Raw genomic sequence first — 23,177 nt, 5'->3', positions numbered from 1 at the left:
GGCTATCTTGAAGTACAGTCATGAATTTGCCTTCAGTTTAATCTGAGTATGAATTTGCAGTCAAAAAGACTGCAATTTTCTCTCATTAAAAACAACCTTTTCTTCCAAAATCAAGTTCCTTTATCTTTTTTTTGTAAACAAATGAGAGTTAGTACCTTGGTGCTTGGCTGTTGTGACTAAAATATATGTCAATGGGAAAAGTCTGTGCTTTAATCTTTTCCAGGGCTTTCAGGGCATTTTAGTTCACTCTGCAGCAACATCTGATGTCAATTGTTGAAGGAACCTTAGCCCAAATTTGTTAGCTTGAATTAAATTTGTAGTGAAGGTACAGGGTGCAAAAGGACTCTAAGACCAAGGCAAATGTTTTTAAATGCTTAGGAATGGCTGGTGTACAAGGACACACTATGAATAAATTAAATGGCCAAGTCAGAACACTTCACCTCTCTTTGCCTACCATTTTTTTTCCAGTTTTATACACATGCACATGTATTCACACTCAAAAACACCTATGCATTTTTTGAGTAGTTTTAATTGGAATGAAATCCATATACAGCTGAGACCTTCACATATTAAAGTAATGGTAATGCACGAGAAAATTCCAAATAAATCCTTCCTGGAAATATAAGCAAACACCTGAAACAAGAAAAATATTTCCTCTTCAAGGTACTATTTAAAATTTGTTTGGAGTAGCTAATTTTAAATTGCTGCTCTCTTCTTTATTCATACAGGTAAATACAAACACAGCAATTGAAAAACCTTTAGTAAATTTATACTTCCTAAGTGTTGGAATAGACCTAAGTTCTTTTAAGGCAGAGCCTTTAAGACAGCCATAAAAGTTTTAAAAGTGTGTGATGCTGTCAGTTGTGACAGGAAAGAAATCTGTACCAAGACAGACCAGAAATGAGTGATATCCCTGACATATCTTAATTCCCAGAGAGGATAGTTAACTTAAAAAACTTCATAGCTTTAAGCAATGAATAGAACCAGAAAGTAGTATTTATACTGTAAAATAAGAAGTAATAAAATGAATGTATCTCTAGGGTCTGGTATAGTTTATGTAGAGTTAAAATCTTTGTATTTCATATTAAAAAAAAAAAAAAAAGATTCTAAATTGCCTGTTTTGGGTTTTTTTTTGTTGTTTTTGTTTGTTTTGTTTTGTTGGGTTTTTTGTGATAACACTTTTTCTGTGACACTTCAAGTTTAACATTTATAATTGTTTCCACTCTTTACCCTCAGACACACACAGAGGACACTGGATGTCGAAGAAGTGATTGGAAGTCATCCAGAGAGAGAAAAGAAGCTAATTTATAGGAGAGCTGAAGAAAGGACTAGAGAATTACTGAAGGTAAGTGCTGAATTTATTTTTTTATCACTCTTCTCAGAAAGAAATAAGTGATTTTAGTTGAAAATATTCCAAGATTTTTAATCTAAAAGAAGACATCCAACTTGAATACTAAAATGTGGCAAAGATAAACACCTAAAAGACAAGTTTTACAATGGACATTGACAGGTAATTGTAAGATTTGTGAATGACAAACACTAGAGTAATTAAACTGTGAATCTATAATTTCACCAAGAATAAGCCACCTGGCAAAAGTATTCTGTGTACTATTCTCAATCTCAAATTGAACAAACTATATCAATAGTTCAATAAATTATAAAGAAAATAATTAGGTCATAGTAAGCCCATTGTCCTCATAGCACCACACAGGAATATTTTGCATGCAGTCATGTACATGATGTTGGACACATTTTGAATTGCAGTCATAAAGAGATTAATGTTCTACAGATAGGAATGTTTTTGTAGAGTTCTAAAGAAATCCTGTATTTGCCTACAATACTGGGGTGACAGCTAGGAAAGAAATATTAAATTTAATGGTAACAATCTCTTGTAATAGATGAAAGTACAGAGGGAAAATAAAGTGATGGTGTATTGAAGAGTGACTCACATTAAAAGGCAACAAAACTTTGTCCTACCATTCAAATTCATTGCCTGTGCTGCATGAAAAAGCCTAGTGTCTGCTTCATGCTGTGGGATTTAGAGTTTTCAAGCTGCCTTATTCTACAGTGAGGGTCTCTCATAGAAGAGAAAAACCTGGTGGTGCAGTCTTCCAGTGTGCTCCTGTGTTGGCAGTGTGAGGAGGGACAACTATGGTAAAAACTATTTTCTGTGTTCTGTAGCAGGATCTGAGAGGATCTGAGATATGCTGAGATTATGTGGAGGGACAGGATGGGAACTGACCTGAGGCAATCTCTGTGCTAGTGCCAGGAGATTTACTGGCAGCACCTTCATTGTACTTGGGCATCTAATCCAGTAATTACAGCCCAAATCCCACTTCAAAGCACTGTAAATCTTAGCAGCAAAGACAACAGCATGTACAGGGACTGAAAAGTTAAGTGGATACCCAAATCACAGAGTTAAAATGTGGCTGAGAGTATAAGGCAGTGTTTCTTCCAGAAGGATGAGACAAATGGGGAATCCTTTCACCAGCCACTCTTGTAGCAGCCCAGAGGAAACTCCTCAGCCAGAACAATGGTTAACAGAGCTGCTTCAGGAAAAATGTTTCTTCAAAAATTGGAATTTAATACTCCAAAAGTATTTTTTATGTTGACTGAGGGATTCAATCCAGGTGCATAAATATTGCTGACAATAAAGAAGGAAAATTGAATATTTTGCTGTTAGTTGTTATCCAGCTTTTTGAAAACAAGGGCTTGGTACTGAAAACCATAAATAGATTACTGTAGAAATGAAACAAAAGCAGAGATTCCCCTCAAATTAAATAATGAGGCCCAGTTGTAGCCTGGATCTGCTGGGGGTTGTGCACTGTGAAGAAGGAGAATGAGCAAGCAGCATACTGTGCATCTTCTTCACAAAGCTGCTCCAAGGTTTAATGATAGGAAGCATCCATACATCCAGTCTTCAGATTTACATGGATAATCTCTTGCTGCTGGATTTTTGGATCCTAAGTTCTCCTTCCCTAAAAGAGTAAAAGTTTTATTATTTTAAGGAAAGAAAAAGTTGTAAATGTCATAAATTATTTTTCACCAGAAAAAGTGGGAGTGTGTGACTCAAGGGCCATAATGCCTGTGAGCAAGAGAAAAAGGAGTTCTCAGTTACTTTAAAGGGAATTACCTTCTTTCAGCATTTCTGTTTTCCTGCAGTTTTGAATCAGACAAAATTCAATTTGTCTGTAGGAAAGGGATGAAAACAAGCTGTAATTGCAATTGAAATATAAATATTTATCCTTTGAGCTCTAAACCAGTTACAGTGTTTTGACATTTTTTCATTAGAAATTGCATCTTTCATGCAAAATTTGATTGAAGTCAGCTCCCTTAAAAGATAAGGGTAGGAAAATAAGTTACATAACAGAGAAATAAAAGAAACCTTTTTCTTTCATGTCTAAATGAAATATATCAAGTTAACCCAAAATACAGTTTCTAGAGCTTTTTTTCCCTGTATTTCTTTCTCCCTACATAGTGTTAGTTTTACTTGAACAGTTACCTAGTCATCAACTATTTAAAATCTTAATTTAACCTCAAAACCAAACCACATAATTTTATAGCAGCCTTAAAATCAAAGTTCAGTTTTTCTTTCTTAGTCCACTGCCCAAGTTCATTATTTCCCCCATTGTGATGCACTTCAAAATCTTCAAACAGAGATGGATCCAACTGCACAGACATTTTCCTATATACATTTGAATAAAGTTGAGCTCTATTTCAAATAATATACAAAATGCTCTTTGCATTTTACTGTTGAGTCAGAGGAGGACAGCTGTTAGTCACACGGAAAAGTTTAGTTTAACCTCAACTACATTTTCATTCTGACCCTTGCAAATCCATTGAAGTGACAAGAGTGTTTTGAAAGGCTGAAATTCAGTGTGTTATTTTCAGCATGCTGAAACAAAATGTTTTGATGCTGTCAAAATGTCTGTCCCTCACAGTTTTTCTTAAAAATACTTGTGCAATTTGACCTTAACTGTATCAAGTGTTAATGTTCCCACATTTATATGTGAAGCCTCATTATTGTAGTCACTGAACTGTTGCTGTAGTCTGCTTCAAGATGTCAGCAATAACAGAATAAAAATAGAAAGACAGAACATCCCATTTAAAGGAAAAAATGAGAGTTAATATGTCAGCTGGACAGAGCAAAGGCATGAAGAGGTATGTTCATGGATACTCCTGAGACTGAAGTTTTCCCCCAGTTTCTTACTGCATGTTGGAGAGATGGCAGGTGTTACCAACAGCCTCTGCAGGATGTTCCAGAGCCTCCTGCCCCTGATTCTGCTTTCTGCCAGATCTGGGCTGTTCATATGCATCACCTTCAGGGGATCTTGGTTGTGCTGGGAGGACCAGGTGCAGTGTCCCTGTTATCTGTTTGAAATTTTGCTACATTCCTGTGTGAGGAGTGCCTTGTTTCCATTCAGCTAATCTACCTGGAGGTCAAGTTAAGGAAAACAGATTAAGGTTTGTTCAGAATATCTAGAACAGATAATATGTTTTAGTACATGTTTTCTTTCATGCTTTTATCAAAGTTTTTTTTGTGGATATCTATGACTGCCCTAGAGTAGATAATATGGATAACCAAAACTGTGTAAGATTAGATTTTTCACTTCCTCATTAACTGTCATGCTGCCTTGCTCCTGAATGGCCATGCTATTCAATGGGGCATAATATTTTCTGCTTTTCCTCTGTTTTGAAGTTAGATTGGTGAGGATCTTGTGAACCATAAGAAGAGTTTGAGACAATGCTACAAGCATTTTCTCTTTCCACCTCATGGCACATGACTAGCCAGTGAATGGCAGAAACTTGCCCACAAGTTTCTAGTTTGCAAGGGACAGGTCTCCCCAATGCATTTTGAGTGACAGGTAGTGGCCCTTAGCCAAAAGCAGGAACTCTACTCTTTAAAGCTCTCCGACCTGTTGCATACTCAATTATTCCTCCATTGTTTTTTCACATCTCTTGCAAAGCACTTCTTTTTTCTTGCCAGGAGTCTGTGCAATGCTTTCCTGATTTGAGCATGGCTGTCATGAGCTTAATAGGGCAGAAAGATAAGAGTGAATGCTGAAGAAATCTTAAGAACCTACTGAATAAGGAATTTTCCTGAGTGATGCTACAGGGAAACACAGAAGTCAATGGTGACAGCATATACTGGAGAAGCTGGATGGCAATAAAGAAAAAAGTTAGGGAAAGGTCACCATTTCTCACTTCCCAGTAATAGATAAAGCAAGAAATCACCAAACACTCTCAATAAAAAAAAATGTTAATCAATTTTCAAATCAAGTAGTCCATTTAGACTGAACATTGGCAAAGCTACAGCCCACATTTGTACCCCCATAATCAACCTTTTTGGGTTTAATCAGGCATTGTTGTACACCAATTAAATAATCACTGAGCAGAGAGTAATCTGACTTTAACTGCATGGGGTAAATCCTTTTTCCACTTTCTATGTCCTTAGCTTAAAACTGAAAAAAACCCCACACCCTAAATACAGAAAAATATATCCTTTATACCTTGCTGCACAATCAATGCAAGATGGATATGTTCCAGTCATTAAAACTCTAGTAGTAAATTAAGATATCTTCTCAAACTAGAAATTAGTATCCAAAAATCTAATTAATGTTTTTCTATTTGTTTTTTTTAGGTAGCAGCTTAAATATGTTGAAGTAACATTTCTACTCATAATAAGGCAAAGGTACAGTATGGGCACTGATAAACAGCAGATTTTGTTAATAGGGAGAGCCTGATAAAGCACTAGACTACTTTTTGACTTTTCTTCTTTGTCTGCTTTCAAGCAATAACTTCATCTTCAGCTAATGATTTTATAGAAAGAAGTGTCCAGGTGAAAAAAATAAACTCTGGCTCATTTTGAGAAGGATGATCAATGGGGAGGAGGTTATTAGGAAACCCTCCAGAGAGATATGAAATCCTCTTTTGTTTAGTGCACGGGTTTGTATCACAGTGTCAGTTTTTGATCACTTCTGTTTTTTCTGTCTCTGCTTTTTAGGGCCATCAAGAATCCTGTAGTGCCCCTGGACTCTGCTATCTAGTGTAGAAAAAGATGCAAATGGTCAGTGCATACTCATATCAGCCATCTTTTTGCTGGCTTAATAGTCCAGCTTATCAACATTGGATAGATGTTCAGTAGAAGGGTAAATCTTTACTGAAGGTCAGTCTAAGCAGGAGTTGATTTTATATCCTTGTAGTTGCTCTCTGCAGGCTTTTTTTCCCCCTACTAACTAAATAGAGATATAATCAAAAAATGAAATGCAGAAAATCGGTGATCAAAAGATGGTGGTGCTAAATGCACAATCCTACTTTGTGTACATGTGTGTGGATAAATTCCTGTTTCCACTGAAGATTCAGCATGGAATTCTATTCCTATTGTTTCCCCCAGAAAAGTTCATGCAGCCCTGCTTGTTATGTCTGTGTCACACATGCTAACACCAAGTCCTTTGTGATCTGCTGAGTGCTCTTCCACCTAGACAGGAGATAACACCTAACAAACAGCTTGCCAGGGATTTTCAGACTATCCAGAGCACCACTGCAGCTGAGGCAAGGACTTTACCAGACAAAAGGCAGTTAAAGTGCTTACAAAGCTCCCAGTGTGTGTCTGTGATGCTGTGCATGGTTAACTTTCACATGAAACTATTAAGCCATAGCTTTCACCCTAATTGAGCATTGTAGGAAGCAACTCATCCCCAGGCCATTATGCTGTGAGACAGCAGATTCAGAAGGAGCAGTTTTCCTAGCAGTGGTGCACTCTGTGGAGATTTGGAGCTTTTTTGTTGTTGGTTTTTTGTAGGGCTTTTTTTTTGTTGTTGTTTTGTGTTTTGTGTTTTGTTTTTGTTTTTTTTTTTTTTTGTTTTTTTTTTTTTTTCTGTAGAAGAATGCAGCAATACTCAGTGCATCTTCTGTGCTAACACTTCAAGGTATGTTAACTGAAAACTGAAATTGAGGAGAGTAGAAGTTCACAGGAAAGAGTCTGATGCCAAGGCTTAGTAATGAAAGAAGGCTCCTCCTGGGTCAGTAAGGTGACAGATCTTCACTCTGGAGACCTGTGCTTTTTTACAGCAGCTGAAACAGATGTTTGGTAGAACTTTAAAGGAAAGAAGTGAAGATCTTTCACCTGGAAAGTTTTTTATGGCTTTCTAACGATTTTGTAAGTGCACCTGTTAAGCTACTGTGCTCCATATCAACAAGCTTCCATCAGTCTGGATCTTAATAAGGCATAATATTGCAGAATTTATTTACTGCACTGTGGGGTAAGTGGGCTCAGCTGTAGACTAATAATGTGTTCTGATTTAGAGGGGTTAATGTTAGCAAACATAGTCACACTTGGTAATGTAAAACACTCTATTCTTCCTTTATCCATATAGAAATGCTGATGCTTATTGCACTTCAAAAAATTTTGTTGTGCCATTTGTGTAGACATGAAAATTTGGAGACAAATTAAAATCTTGCAGGTGTTATTTTGGCCTTATATAAAATTTGTGTTGGACAGAGAAAAAAAACCAGCTTGTATGGAATTAATGAACCAGAGATACTAATGGAAGGGATGTTTTCCTTATGCTTTGTAAAACTGAACAAACACCATTTACTGGGAAAACTGTCTGTTAAAAAATTTATGTAATATTATTTTCTCTTAATAACTTGGTATTGTAGTGCTGTTTCATGACTTTGTGGGACATGGAATTTTGTTCTGAAAATTACTTCAGCCTTTAGAAATATTTTCTAACATTAATTTGAATATTACCCACTTTGCACTTGAGTTTTAGTTCTCTATCTAGCAATAGACAGATAGCTCAGTTTTTGGAGCTGATTAAAGCTTCAACTTCCTCTCAGGCCAATCATGACAGCTGTTTATTACATGGCTTATCTTAACCCCACCATGATTAGCACTTGATTCCAAAGTGATATGGCACACTCCTTTGGAAATACATAAGTACTTTTGATGTCCAAGTACAACCTTAGAGTATTTAAATTTTTTGGCTAGCCTTTCTTTTTTTTCCCCCTTTAAATATGGTTTCATTCATATGATTAGAATGGCAGGTCTTGGTAAATGAAACACTGCATATAACATGGGAAAGAAATATGCCTTAATTTCGTAGGCTTGAGGTTCTTTTAATCCTCACTTGGCCTCCTTGTTGAAATGTGGACTACTTCTCTTCATGGGGAATCTTTCAGCTTACTGATGGCTTTGTTGATGAGATTCTACAACATATGCTTCTGAAGGGCAGTGAAAGTGTCTCACTAGATTTTTGAAGTGGAAACAAGGCTGGAGTGAAGAGAACTCCAAAGATAAATGAGTTAACAGAAAGCAGTGATGGTAATTTTGGTAAAAGATAATGTCTTGTAAAAGGCAGCAAATTCATCAAATGCTTTTCTCATGTATAAAAATATGAGGGAGAGACCATCTCATTTTTCCTCAGCATTTTTATGTTTGAATGAAAGTAATTCCTGGTGCTACAGGAGCTCTCAAATAAACATTTCCTCAGCCAGCCTTCTTCCTATAAAATAAGTACTCTTAAAGAGTCTTCTGCCTTGGCTTTCTCCATCTTAAATGCAAAGGCATGAATTCCCTGCAAGCTGATGCTGATGATCTGTTGCTTACTTTTGTGACAAGCACAGTGCCATTGCTGTCCATGTCCAATTGCAGCTGGGTGAGGGGCTGCCCTTCTGGGACCTGTGCTCTGTTCCTGCCGAGTTACTGCAGATGTTTGAATTGCTTTCTGACACGTTAGCTTTTCCTCTTATAGGACACTCTGCAAACCACAAAGATAAGAGTTTATCTGTTCAGTTTCCATGACAAATCCGTGGGTCTCTCTATTGCCACCTCAGTCAGGAACTTGTTCCTCAAGTACAGGGAAATTTGTTTAGCCTGTATCCCTGAAGCTCCCTATAGGCATTGCCTATGTCTCCAGTGTGGACAAGCAGGAGCAGATTAGAAAGGTGATACCTTTGATACTGGGCTTGAAATGTCCACAATAGTTTCAAGGGTTCTAGCTTTTGAACTAGAATGAAGGAAGATTAAAACTACTTTTTTTCTTAAAGAGAAATTGTTCCATATTTCTTCACGATAGCAGCTCCCTCATTTTCTCCTCAAATATCTGTTTTTGCCTCTGATGGGTGGGGAATGCTTATGCTCAGCCAATAAATTATCCCTTCAGTCCTAAAGACACAGAAGACAAACAGTAAGCAAGGTGTTATGGTTTTCCTTGTGGCTTTCTCATTTGTTTTCATTAACATTCAGCCACCCAGATGATATTTCCTTTTCACTACCCTCTCTTAAGTGCATTGTATTTAAGCCATCAAGCAGCTTACAATTCTTCTAGGATTCTGAACTAAGATTTTAAGCACCACAAAGTGAAAATCATTTGTCAAATCAATGACTTCAAAATTAGATCAAGAAATGGTTGTACTAATCTATTCCTAACATAATGTGAGATGATTTATGAGATTCCTTGCTTAATCTTTTTCAGCTTTTAAGAACAGATAATATTTGCAGACAATTTGTACCAGAGGAAAAAGATCTGTAAAATATTATAGCATGTATTTTTTTTCTTTGCCTTGCTTTTATAATTTTTTTGTATGAAAAAATGTTTTTTCACTCTTTTTGGTAGTTTACAGGTTTGTCTTTATTTCTGTTCATATGTAGATTATTTAATGAGTTTTCCTGGATAAAAAATTCAAATTAATATAAGGAGATATAATAAGACAGTTAGAGAAAGACCTATGTCAAATCAACCTACTGTTTTGCTTTTCTTATTATATATGTGAATGCTAGAAATGGACAAGATGCACTAGCTGCTCTTTCCAGTCTTGATTCTTATACAGGGAGAGGTGTGAAAATATCCAAATTTGGCCAATTTGTTTTGTTTGTGAATCTGAGTAACTGAAAATTTATCAGCTAATCTGGTAATTGTGTTTCTTTTTGCTCTCTACACTCATGCCTGCAAATGCTTTCTCTGAAAAGCTGTTCAGCTGTTACTCATCCAAAAAATATGTTGCTCCTCACAAGAAAGACAGCTGGCTATATCCAGCCAAATAATCTAAGAAATAACATCAGAATTCTGAAAATATGGCCCAGATGACTGACTTTTTTTTTTATGAGACAGACTCAATGCCTTTTCAGGTCAATATAAACTCACTGTTTCATCTTCAAAGGACTTTTTCTATCCTTTATTGTTTACTGGAAAGCACAGAAAAGATGCCTTTAGGCATTTGGAAACCACTCTTCCCACTGAAATCCACCAAGATAAGAGACATGGTGGGATGCAGTTTCTTAAACACTGTGTTTGATGGCACTGCAGAGGCTTTAAAGCATCCTGCTTGTTCTCCAGCCTCCCCTCTGGCAGGCCATGTGCCTCTCCCAAATCCTCAGGCAGGCCTGTGCTTTAGCCAAATGGTTCCAGTTATTTCTGAGCAGACCTCAGGTTTCAAGGATGGAGTTATGCTCTTACTGTCTGAACTATTACCATTGCCTCTATAGAAAGATGCTTTTTTACTTATTAAGAAAAAAACAAGCAAGAAAAACAAGCAAGAAAAAAAGGACTGCTCTCCCTTTGTGTATGTACCTAGCTTAAATTCAATTTATCCTCCCATGGAAGTATTTTTTTTAACCTGAAGGTATGTTTGAAATTATTTGCAATTATAGCAGAAAATGTAGTCCTGCAAATATATGCTGTATGGCAGGTACTGGACTTATATAGCTCTTATTCTCATTTTGCTGAGACTTCATTTAAATCAAAATCCATGAATAACAATTATTTTCAAACAGAATATCAAATGTTGTATTCTAATAACTTTGCACCCTGCTTGGCTGCAATTAAGAAGATTACCATGAGCAGTAAAATTTAAATATTCCTTCTGATATTACTAGGTGGAAGTACCACACCTTTAATGTAAAATAAACCATGATGATTTGCAGCTGATTCTTTGACATGCTGATGGCTGCCAACCCTTGCAGTCAATGCAAGTGCAAGGCTCTAGACCCTGGCAGAAAATGGTCTGTGCCTTTCAGCACTGAGCCCTGGGATGTGCATCCTGCACCCCTGTGACCTGTTTGTAGGGAGGCAGACTCGCAGCTGGTCCTGTTATGTCAAGAGAAATCAAATTTCCAAATGAATTTTGAACTCTCATGTATGACATGAACAACTTAAAACTGCAAACATAAGTTTTGGTACCTTTTTATCCTGGCTCTGCTGTCAGCTGGGTAGACTTCCATCAGTTCAGTGCAGCAATGGAGGTTTGAAATTGGTGTCTGTAGTGAAGAAGTCCAATGAACAGAAATGAGGAAAAAATTGAAGCTAGACAAGAATTTATTTTAATTATGAGTTTGGCTCTAGTCTGTCTCCATTCTAGTCTGTCTGGTCTAGTCCTGAGTTATGAGTTTATTGGAGAGCATTTGAAAATGGAGGTCTGAGAGTGCAGTGTATGAAATGTGGTGCATTTCATAATAGGTGTAATGTAGACATAATAATGGGGACAAGCAGGCTTAACTTGTTGAGCTGTAACTCTTTCTCTTCTTCCCCAGTGGTATCCCTTCCTTTTATCTCTGTACTTCATAAACAGAGGTGCAGTAGAAAAAGAGAAGATTTTTTGCTTTGTGCCTTTAATTCCTTTTGCCTTACAGGCAAAGAGAGAGCTGTCTTTATTTTCTGGAAGAAAGTAAAGCTTTCTTATGAACCCAAGAGACAAGATTCAGCTGGGTTACAGAATAAAATCTGCACTGGACAAAATAGCTGTCAGAACAGTGTGGAATAGTCTTGTTTTTATTTTCCTGCCATATTTGAGCAGAAGTGTAGGGCTTGATAGTGCTCTTTTTGGGGGATTTTGTTGGGCTTTTTTTGAAGCCCAAAGTTAATGGAAAAAAATCACTTGTTCTCTTTCACAGTTCTTTCTTGGCTGTTACCTGGACAAATTTCAACAGAAATCTGGAAGGAAGTGTGTAAGAATTCTTGTAATAAGATACCATGAAATCTGCCTTTAGTTATGCATAACTCTTGCTATTGGCTGTGACCTGTGAGAGGAACTCACTTGGTTTTAGAGTGTTGACTCAAACAACTAAATTAAACAATTCATTTAGGAGAACAGAAAAAATATATACTTTACTTTTAATTTACTTTTAATTCTACTTTTTGTATTATTTTATAGATAAAAACACTCTGCTTTCATGGTAATGATGCTCTACCTTCTGAGTTGCCAGCTCTACTCTCGTTGTCCCTTGTAAGACTCTATTCTGTTAGTGAAGCAGCAAAACCACTTGGAGCAATAGGACACATGGAGCTGGGGAATGGTCTTCTTCTGATCCCTTAGCTGTCACCCATATTTTCTTGATGGCACAGAGAATGGCCAACTGATATTCCAGAGTTCCCCTCTCACCTAAGGGGGTTCTCTAGGGCTACACATCTCTAAGAGCCAGCACCTTTCTGGAAATGAAGCAGGTAAGTGTAGCTTTGAGCACCACTGGCTGCTGAAAACCCTCAGGGCAGGGGAGACAGGCAGAGGGCAGAAGGCTGCTTTATCCACAGCAGCACAGAACTTTGCCTTAAGGCAGATGTTCAGGCCAGTAAAGGCTTTAAAGGCCTTATTGAGATGGTGGCCAGAAATCCAGGGGGGACAGGAATATTCCACGAAGCTGTTCCCTTTTCCCTTCTGACCAAAGGAAGCAGTGGTGCACAATGAAGATGTGGTTGCACTTCAACAAGCACAACCTGAAGCCTGGGGGAATGTCTTGTGGCTTTACTGTATTTTTGTAACTGTTTTGCTCATCCTCAATTGGCAACAAGATAAATTTTTGGCAAACAAAAAATAATTTTTCTAATATAAATATTTATGTGATTGACTTGCAGTGGTTGGTATTTTGGAAAAATATATAATTCAAAATTCTAAACACTCCTGCCCCAATGTTGACTGCTATCATCTGAATTCTCTACTCAATCTCTATATTTTTAATTTTCTATATTATCCAACAGGCGGAAGAAAGTGATTGTTGCCATTAAATTTCAGTACTGACAATATTTTCAAACTATCTCTTGGGTCACATTCATGTAGACTCCAAAGCAATCAAAGAGAGCTGTGAGAAGGTATGAAGCTATCACTCAACAATTTCTTATCCTATGTGCATAACCTCAAAGCTGTCCTGCTTTAAGGAGAAATCACTCCACAGACAATAATTATGATTAAGTACAGGCCAGAGCAACTCAGCAGCTGCAGAACTGAATGAATCCAAAGAAATTTTTCATTCCAAGATGTAGTGAACAAACAGAAGGGGCTTTTTTTAGTGAGGGCAGGAAATGAGATTTTTTGCAAACAAGTTGCACACAGCTCTCTCTTAACATTAGGCATAAGTTCATGTGTGGGTCACAGCTGTAAAATAAGGCAGCTAACTGATGGACTTTCATGGGAAAGAGCAATATGGCATGACACAAATAAGGAAGATACTCTGATGGACCTCACACTTTCAGAAGAACTGGTTGGGAATGTGAATTTCAGGATCCTGGCTCAAACATGCCTTGTTCTTGATGGAAGAGGACCTGATTAAGTAACTTTTTTTTTTTTTTAAATGGACATGCACAAGTTTGTGAAACATTAAAAAGACTCATGAAGCATGGGCTAGAGAAGTGGACAGTGAGGTAGATTGAAAACTGGATGGATGAATGGTGAAGCTCGAAGTTGTGTGATCCAGCAGCACAAAGATGAGTTGGAGGCCAGTCCCTAGCAGTGCTCCCCAGGTGTCAATGCTGGAACAGTACTGTTCATCATCTTCATGAATGATGTGAGCAATGGAGCAAAATGTACTCTCAGTAAGTTCACAAGTGATACAAAAGAAGGATGGGTGGCTTATACACCAGGTGATTTTGCTGACATTCAGAGAGATCTCCATAAATTGGAGAACTGGACTAAGAGCAACTTCATGCAGCTCAACAGAGTTCTGCATGTGGGGAGCCATGATCCCCACACAACATACAGTGTTGTAATGGTAAAACAGCTCTGCAGAATAAATTATAGGGGTCTGAGCTGTGGTCAGCAAGGTGAATACAAGCAGCAGTGTGCCCTTGCAGCAATGGGGGCCAGCTGCATGGGGGCTGCATTAATGCATGGTGTTAATGCTAACAGGTTGAGGGAGGTGATCCTTCACCACTGCTCAGCACTGAGAGCTGGGTCCAGCCCTGGGCTCCTCAGTAGAAGACAAATAGGCACTTTAGGGGATTGAGTCCAGTGAAAGATCACAAGCATCTGACATAGGAAGGAAGTCTAAGACAGCTGGGTCTGAAACTTGTGTGTCTGCTCTTCCAACCCTCAGGAAGCTGCAGCCTGCTGCATGCTGCACTGCAGTGCTTGCTATCCCATTTGTGTCAGAGAGTCCTGAATAGCACACATAAGTGAAAGCTAAATCTTTGACCTTGTTTTTCCTTTCACTCTCATTTGATCTGTTCTCTTCCTTATTGCTTACCTTGACCTAAGGCTCCCTGCAAACTTTACAGAAGTCTGGCTTTGGCAGTCAGAAAGTCAAAACTTTTTTACACCTCTTTGTACCTGTGGCCAAAAAAGGAGCTAGAAATAAACAACTAAACCATCTGAGAACAGCTATGGCCCAGGGGGGTCAGGTCATGTCTTGGAGACTGGCAAAACTGTGCTCTGACAATATTCTTGCAAAACTGTTTTAAAAACATCCCAGTTTAAGAGGTAGAAATTGCCTTGTCATCTTTGTAATTGTTTTATTTAGACTTTGTGTGTCTCTCTGTGTTTTTTCTAAAGGAAAAATGATTTTACATCAGTAACAATATTAAGTGGAGCTTAACATACTACAGTGGATATCACACTTGCCTCCCCCAGGTATCATCCATAATGGAAGAGGAGAAGGAAGGTCCTTTCTCCTGTTCTTCTGTCAGCTCTCAGCTCCAACATTCGTGGAGAATCCAAATGTACAGTTAAAATTCAGATTTTATACTTTAAGGAAATGTTTCGTTTTCCTTTCATTGAAGCTTAATATATGAATAATAGACACTGTTGTCTGTTTTCCCACTGACAAAGGAGATCAAGAGTTTGTATTCACAATCCTAACCAGGATTTAAATGTCTGGACCTGTTGCATGAGAACATTAGGAATGTAATAGCCACAATTTGATACTTAACAGAGGTCAAGAATAAGATGGGTATATTTCTCTTGTGATACCTTGCTGAAAGTTCTTGAGATGGATGATGTTGCTATATATTTCTATATAGCACACTCTTCCATTGATTTGTGTAGTGTCACTATCAGGCTGTAGAATCCTTTATTGTCCTTGACAGGTTTGGCAAGGAGTTTAACATTTGTGCCTATTTTTTCCCATCAGATTTATTATAGTAGCATCAGGCAAAGGGATGCAGGATTTAAGGCAGAGAGAGCAGCATAAGGGACAGATCACAGTGCCTGTGGAAATGTAGAGATGTAGGGATGCTGAATGAAAAACAGCTTTTTTCTCTTATCATAGATCACAACAATTTTCACAGAAGTTTATTAATAATTTGTTTACCTTTTTCTGTTTTGGGAGACTTCACTTTTTTTTTAAAATATAATTTTGTTATTAAATTACTGTCTTGAGTGAGACCTCTCCAGGCTATAATGACTGAGGCAGCTGTAGGTTCCCAGGCAGGTGAGTACAAATTGATGTGTCACACGCTTCTCTGCTGTTGTGCCAGAGTTGGACTCATTCCTGGCCAGGGAATATCTAATTTGAAATGCACTGACTCAAATCTACCTCAATGTTGTGGGTAGGGGGAAAGCAGAGAAATCTACTGAACAGAATATGTAGGGATTTCTCTCCTTTTAGCATGTTAGCTCAGAACAAGAATATTGTTTCAGTGTTGATTTTGGTTGAGGATGCTTCTTGCAAGATCATTCCTTTTTTTTTTTTTTTTTTTTTTTTAAGTTTGAAAGTAGTTGAGGAAGTTATTCATTGGAGTGTTATAGCTCAAGGACTTGAAGCACTTGAAGATGCTATCCTTAATTTCTGATAAGTAAGAGTTATCAAACATGTTCATCAAGAACCTTCAAAGTGAGGATTATACAACTAGAAGGCCAAGGCAGAGGCAAGAAATTATTTACTGTGTGAGGATTAAAATCTACAGAGGAAGCATTGCAGTGGGTACCCAGGTCATGGTCTAAATATCACATAATACATTTGACCTCACTGCTAAGCTGTTAGTCAAATTCTTTATTTCTCAATATTTATATAACATCAAGGGTAATATGTTTGATTTGTTATTAGGCATTAGATTTTCTATTGATTTGAGAGTAAAATTGCACTGCACTTATCTGAATATTATATCTGTATAAAAAGTTGAGAGTAGCTTAACTTTTATCTAAAAGCAAAATAAAGAACAGCTCAGGGAACAGCTCTGGGTTTGAAAAATATCAATAGAGCAGTAACAGCAAAACAATTATTTTTAAGCTGGGTTAGTTCCCTCATGGCTCTCAATGTAGTACCACAATTAGTGATTGTTGGCATTGCAAAAAAAGTGATGAAATAAAGGAAGGGAGATGAAGGAAAGGGTAAAGCCTTTAAAATCTGCTTCAAATCAGGGTTGAATGAACAGAGGTCTTCTTGCCCTACATAGCAGATCAGAGTGAGGGATGTGTTTTTAACCAGCAGTGGATATAATTTCTAAATGATGATGTGACCCAAAGAGAACACTGCACACTGTACTGCAGTTGCATCTGATTCCTGCCCCACAAAAGGTGTCCAAGACCAACACCTGTCTCAGGAAAATTCCTTGGGATTCTCAGTGAGAAGAATGATGATAGCCTGAGTCTTTGTTGGCATTACAATGAAGATACCTTCTAAAGACTTTCTAAACTATATAGCAAAGCTGAAAGGACTTACTGCATCATTACCTTGGCTATAGATATTCTCTGCTAAAGGCATATAATGCATACTGAGCAATTTTTCTTTCAGTAGTATCAAAACACCACTGAAACTGTACCAGGGGCGAGGATCTGGACCCCAAATTGAAATTTCTCTGCTGCTATAATTTGCCATACATTACACTGTCATCTGTTGGCCAAATGTATTCATGACACTTGGGAGATTTATTTAAACCATTTCTCCTAAGCCTGACCTTTCCTATTCCATTGTATTAAAGCAAGCAGCAGCAGTTTGACAGCTAGTTGGCTGCCAGTCCTTGCTGGAGAGTGAATCATTCATGGTGACATCAGGGAGATTCCTAGCTACCATCTCTGAGATTTACTGATGTCATTAACAGAGGTTATACATGGTCACTTGGGAGAAGCAGCTTGAAATGGTGTGTGCACAGGTGGGTAGACAGAGGGATTAGAAGAGGACTAGAATTAATTTCAAGGCTGATCTACATTTATTCTATATGATTTTGTCTGATGAATTGGTCCTTTGTGGGGAGTTCATTGGAGCTCTGTGCTGCTTGAAATTCTTCTACTTTTGATTTCTGTTCTTGTATCTTTAAACATCTTAAAATGTACCTGCTTGCAGTAATGATAACCATATCTTTCCTTCTGAGCAGCCTGTCAAAGGCTTACTGACTTTGGAGCTTGGGTTTAGAGTCCACCTAAAGATAAGGTAATTCATTTAAATACCACTCCATTAGGTGAAAAGCATGGTACAGACAGAGTTCTAACAAATCCATGTATCCGCTGTGACATTTTTGAAGGCAGTCTGTATCCTGAAATACAGTGAAAATATGGCTTTCATAGCCATACAACTGACTTCACTTGATAATATGGATCACATCCATGAGTTTGCTTGAAAGAAAACCAGAAAAAAATTCTTTCACACAAGTCTTTTCCGTAGAATTTAAAATAATTTGGCGCCTTTTTAATATGCCATTTATTATAATAGCTATAATGAATATTTATATCAATAGCAGCAAGGGTTATATGCTTGCTATAAATATATATTTTTTACAGTGTAAATTTAGGTAAGGCATTTAAATGGCCTTCCAAATGCTAGATGTCCCTATTATTTAGTTCCTGATTTGTTACAAAGTGCATTGAAAAAAAGTCTTTCATCAGCCATAAGAGTGACTTCTTAAGTCTCAAATCCCAGGGTTTTTTAATTAACAGATTTTTGCTTTTTAGAAATAGGCTTTTCAGCTACTGCATTTTCTCCTATTTTGAACAGACTCCACGCTGGAAAGCCTCATATCTTATTGCCCAAATACTTGCAACAGTTCCAATGTTTATTGATCACAACAGGGTTCCATAATTGGACTCACTGACTTGGGCTGCATAAAAAGACCAATAACAGCATATGCAAATGGAGACAAAACCTCCCACAGAAGCAGATTGTGTCAAACTCCTGACCTCCCAAAGTTAGGATCTGCAGATGCTCTGTAGCTCACACAGAGAAAACACAGGATTGCATGGAGAGAAAACAAATAACACTGCTTGGTACTACAAAACAGAAACCATCACCATAAAATAATAATACTGTTTAACACTTTTTGTCTCCAGAGAAGAGAAATAGTTTTCTCAGTAAGATGATTGTCAGCCACTGAAGTAGTAACCTTGCACTGAGATTAGATTAAATGTTCTCCTCTTTGCCTGTGACCATGTATATTTACATAAAGACTGCTTTCTGTATGCTAGGTAAATTAATAGTGGGGTGTCCCTGGATAATTATGATCTGATATTAGGTTTCTAGAATATGAAAAATAACTTCCCATCAGTATATTTATCTTCATTAACATACAAACCCAAGAATCTTTTTTGTGTATTAGTGAAGGGCTGGATAGCTTCTGTAATACTCAGTGGCATTTTAATGGATTTTCTTAGATTTGGATATGATTTTATTTGCCATGGGAAATTGTATGCTGATTCTTTTCTTTTTCTTTACAGGTTTCCTAAATTGAACATCCACTATTTTTTCTAAATTAGTGCTCCTAAGAGTAAGTCTGATAAGCACTTGCATTTGCATTGATATACTTACTATAGCAAGTTTGACATGTCCAGTTGGATCTTGACTGTACTTTACTAAGAGAACTGTATTCCTTTTCTGTCTCCTTCAATGATTTGATGGGAGTGCTCTGCCACAGGAAGGACTTCAGATGTATCCTGGTGATGTTTTCCTCCTGTCCAGAGATGACAGACTTCAGGAGTGCAGGATATTGACAGAGGAAGGAGAAGTCATAACTAGCACAAGAGCAAGTTGTCTTACTTTGCTTTCAGGGTTTCAAAATAAAAAGGAAATTATTTGATGGACAACTCTGCCTTCCTTTTCCTTCCTCCCCCTCTCTGATTTCTCCAGGGGATCTGAGAACTGACATTCCTGCCAATCCAAAAATCAGAGTCCAAGTAAGCCCTGTTCAGCTTGCCTCATGCTCAAAGACATTGAAGTGGTAGCACATGAGTGCCCTGCCCAGTCCTCTCTTTGTCATTTATGTCACAAAATGAATGTGATGAGGAGAATATTTTTTTCATTTGGAGACTCACTGTTAAGGCAGTGAAGTTAGAACACACTCTCTGCCGAGCTATCTAAAGCTTTATGAGAAAAGCACAGTCCACGTTGACCTTTTATTCCTGCTCAGCCTGCACATGTTCCTTACTTCAGCAAAGCTCACTGAGAAATACCAATCACACAAAACCCAAAGTGCTCCATGATAATTATTGATTCTATCCAAACCTTTGTGTTAAACCACTTGGGAAGATGGGCCAGCTGCCCTGTCCCCTGCCTCATGTTTTTCCAGTGTTCCCTGGTTTCCTGGAGGCTCTCCCCTCCGTGACCCACCCAGGGGAATTTTGGTGCTCCCTACCCCACAGCTCCTGGCCAAGGAGGTGATGTGAAGGAGGGAGGCCCCACCCTGGCCCCAGAATGGGTGTCCAGAGATCAGCTGCCTCAATGGTCTGCATCAGCTGTCCCCTGGGCTGCTTAGCTTTCTGCTCTTTTTTCCCAATAAGCTGGATAAAAAAAAAAAAAACAGAAAATGTTGGCTCACTATGCTGATGCCTTCTTTCTGGCTCTGAAACAACACAATGCAGTGAAATACTGTAATCTTTTCTGCTGCTTTTTTCTTTTCAAATTCTGATGCAAGATGACTTTGCTCTTTAAGATTGTCTGTTCCTTGAATATTTTTTTATTCCAAATAAGATTTAATTCCAAATCAGCTGGGAATAGATCAAGAAAATTGCATTTAAATTCGTTCTAGATAAAGAAGGATGCATATTAAGCTATCTCCCCACTGCTTCAAGAAGATCAAAAGAAGTAATGAGTTGTCTTAGCAGGAATAATTAGCTGTGGGAAAGTTAGTTGTGAAAACTGAAGATGATCTTTGTCTTTGATGTGCATCATCTTCTCCTTGAAACTGTGAAAGGATTTAGCAAATAACCTTTCTTTGGTTTTGTTTCATGAAGTTCAGAAAAGACCTTTAGATTGGATTGAATTGAAAGAATTGCAATTTTTATTTATTCTTTTATTTACTTTCATTAGCTGACAGTTCCTCAACTTCCTCCTTCCTTCCAGGTGAAGGATTTAGAGGAGTGGCTGAGGGAGCTGGGGGTGCTTAGCCTGGAGAAGAGACCTTATTGATTGCTACAATTTCCTGAAAGGAGTGTGTAGCCAGGTGAGGGTTGGCCTCTTCTTCCAAGCAACCAGTGACAGGACATAAGGACATAGCCTCAAACTCTGGCAGGAGAGATTCAAACAGGACATCAGGATGGATTCCTTGTTGGAAAAGGTTGTCAGCATTAGAATTGACTGCCCAAGAGGGTTGTGGAGTCACTAAATAAGAGAAGCATTTAACCCAGGATTCTAGGCAGCAATTTTCTATCATTTTGATATTTAACTCCCACCATGAGACTTGCCCTTGAATTCAAGGCCCAGTCCAAAGAGTCCAGTCCAAACTCAGCAGGAATCAGGAGGAGAACTGTGAATTCCCACAAGCTGGATGGGTGATCCTTGACCTTCTGCACAGCTGCAGGGCCTGAGGAGTGCCACCACCTTTGGCTTCTCTGCAGCCAAGGGACTGGAAAGGCAGTCAGGTGTTTCCAAAGGGCAGGCCTGTGGAGTGCACTGTAGTGGGAATTTTGACATGTCTCAGTCTCCATGGTCATTTCTCTTAACTCCCACTGAAAGGGCTCAGTAGGCATTTTCCTAATGTTCAACTTTTATGTTCTTCCTTATGTTCACTTCCCTCTGTGATTAGAGAATATAACCCAAGAGTGTAACAATCTGCACAATCACAGCTCTTATGCCAAATCCTGAAAAAAGGTAATTCCCAGAAGAAAAAAGAAATAAATGCTGCACTGCCTTCTCCTCTATGTTCAGTTTGCCTCACTAACATTGCCACAGCTCTTGGGATAATTAATGTTTTGTCACTTTTGCACATCATTAATTTGGTAATTCACAGTAGGAGATGTATTCTATAATGGCTTAAAGTATAATTTATTAATTGAGGTCAATTCCTCCCTATAAGCATGGAGATGGCTCCATCACTATCTTAGCTAGCTGCCTAAATAGTGATATGTCACTCATTTCTAACTTATCATAAAATATGAGTTATGGCAGGTAAGAAATACCTTCTATTTATCTTACAGTCCATTGCAGAGTGTTTCCTAACAGAGAAGAGGAAGATTCCTGATCCTTATGTGCTCATATGGAATTCAAAGCCCAGTCTGTGCCTTGCTCAGTGTAATGCATCTGGACAACCAGGCCCTTCAGAGAGGTGACCTAAAGGTATATGGTGAATAAGGAGCTTGTTTAATGTTATGGACTACCAGGGTCAGCATGCAAACTGATGTGATAAATCTGATCCCTGACCTGAAAGCATTTTTCATCCCCTTAGGATGTACATGGGGAGACCTAGGAATCCAGTGATGATGTGAAAGCTGTACGTGCTAATCAGCAAGTTTATTGAACTTTTCAGCTGGAAATAAGCTAGGCACTGAAATGGCTGGACAGCCCTTAGCACAGGGGCAGCAGTGGTACAAGTACTCCAGCTCTGAGGGGCTGAAACTCCTTCTTTGCTAGAAGTACCCCAACCTTTGGGCAACAGAGCAAGAGATGAAGCAGGAGGGTACTTTCATGCTGTCTAGTTGAAGCTAGAATATATTCCATCCCAAATTGCTAAATATTGAAACTAAATAATTGCTAAATAATGAAAATGAACAAAATGGAGTCTGATTCGTGAACAGCTTAGTTAATGGAAACCTTGTGTTTTGGCCTCTGTTCTCAAGGGAAAAATCTGCCTGAAATCCCAGAGTTAAAAAGAAAAATATATGAATGAAAGAGGGAAAATCCCTAGCATGACACACTGATTCTTTTTGTCCACCATATTCCTTATACTTACCTTCCTACATGCAGGGAAATATATAAATGAGTTTGCTCTTGTTATAGAGCTCTTTGCTTTCCATGGGTGAAATTATTACGTTTCAGCATTAAAAAAAAAAAAAAAAGAAGCATACAGATGATTCAACCCTTTTCCTGGAAGGATTTCATGTCTATGATATGTCTTTTCAGATACCATTGTCAGTAATGCTGTATAATTTGATGGTACTCTTGATGGGGTGCACTGTTTTGTCTGTAATGAAGTGTATTATTCATTAGTGTTTTGTTCCTGATAGCTTGTTTGGTTCTGAGAACCAAGTTCCCACTGTGTATCATTTTCCTTTATTGCTGTTATTATCTCGAGATAATCCAGTGTGATTCATGGATTAAATTTGACTTTATTGTTGTAAGTATTAGAGTGATAATTAACTGCAAAAGACGTGGAGATCAAACTAATTTAAACTTTAATTAGTTGAACTAGTGTTAGTGAATTAGTGTTACCATTTCTACTTGGCTGTTTTCGCAGCTCTAGTGACTATAACTGTAAAGAAAAACTAGCAATTAAAAATATTAGAGAAGTATTGCAGTGATCAATAAGTATTCCTCTTAAGTTTTATCTGTAATAGGCTCCGTGCCTTAGTGAAGCATGTGTTAGATTAATGATTAGAAATTGAGTCTCCTGAGCATGAGAGTCCACATCATTAATCTCTTCAATTATTTACAAGAACTTCTTATGAGGGTGGGTATGGGCACAGGCTGGCTCCTGCAAGAGCACTTCTCTGCATCCCAGGGCCTTATCTGACTGATCTGCAGCACTAAGGGACAGAGAAAGGAGAGGGCTTCAGCATGATTTACAGAGATGTGGAACTGAGTCATTGCCACCCACTTTACATGTGCTGTG

This window comes from Oenanthe melanoleuca, chromosome 3 (assembly GCF_029582105.1).
Source record: "Oenanthe melanoleuca isolate GR-GAL-2019-014 chromosome 3, OMel1.0, whole genome shotgun sequence".
NCBI lineage: Eukaryota > Metazoa > Chordata > Aves > Passeriformes > Muscicapidae > Oenanthe > Oenanthe melanoleuca.
Note: the sequence above shows the minus strand (reverse complement) of the source record.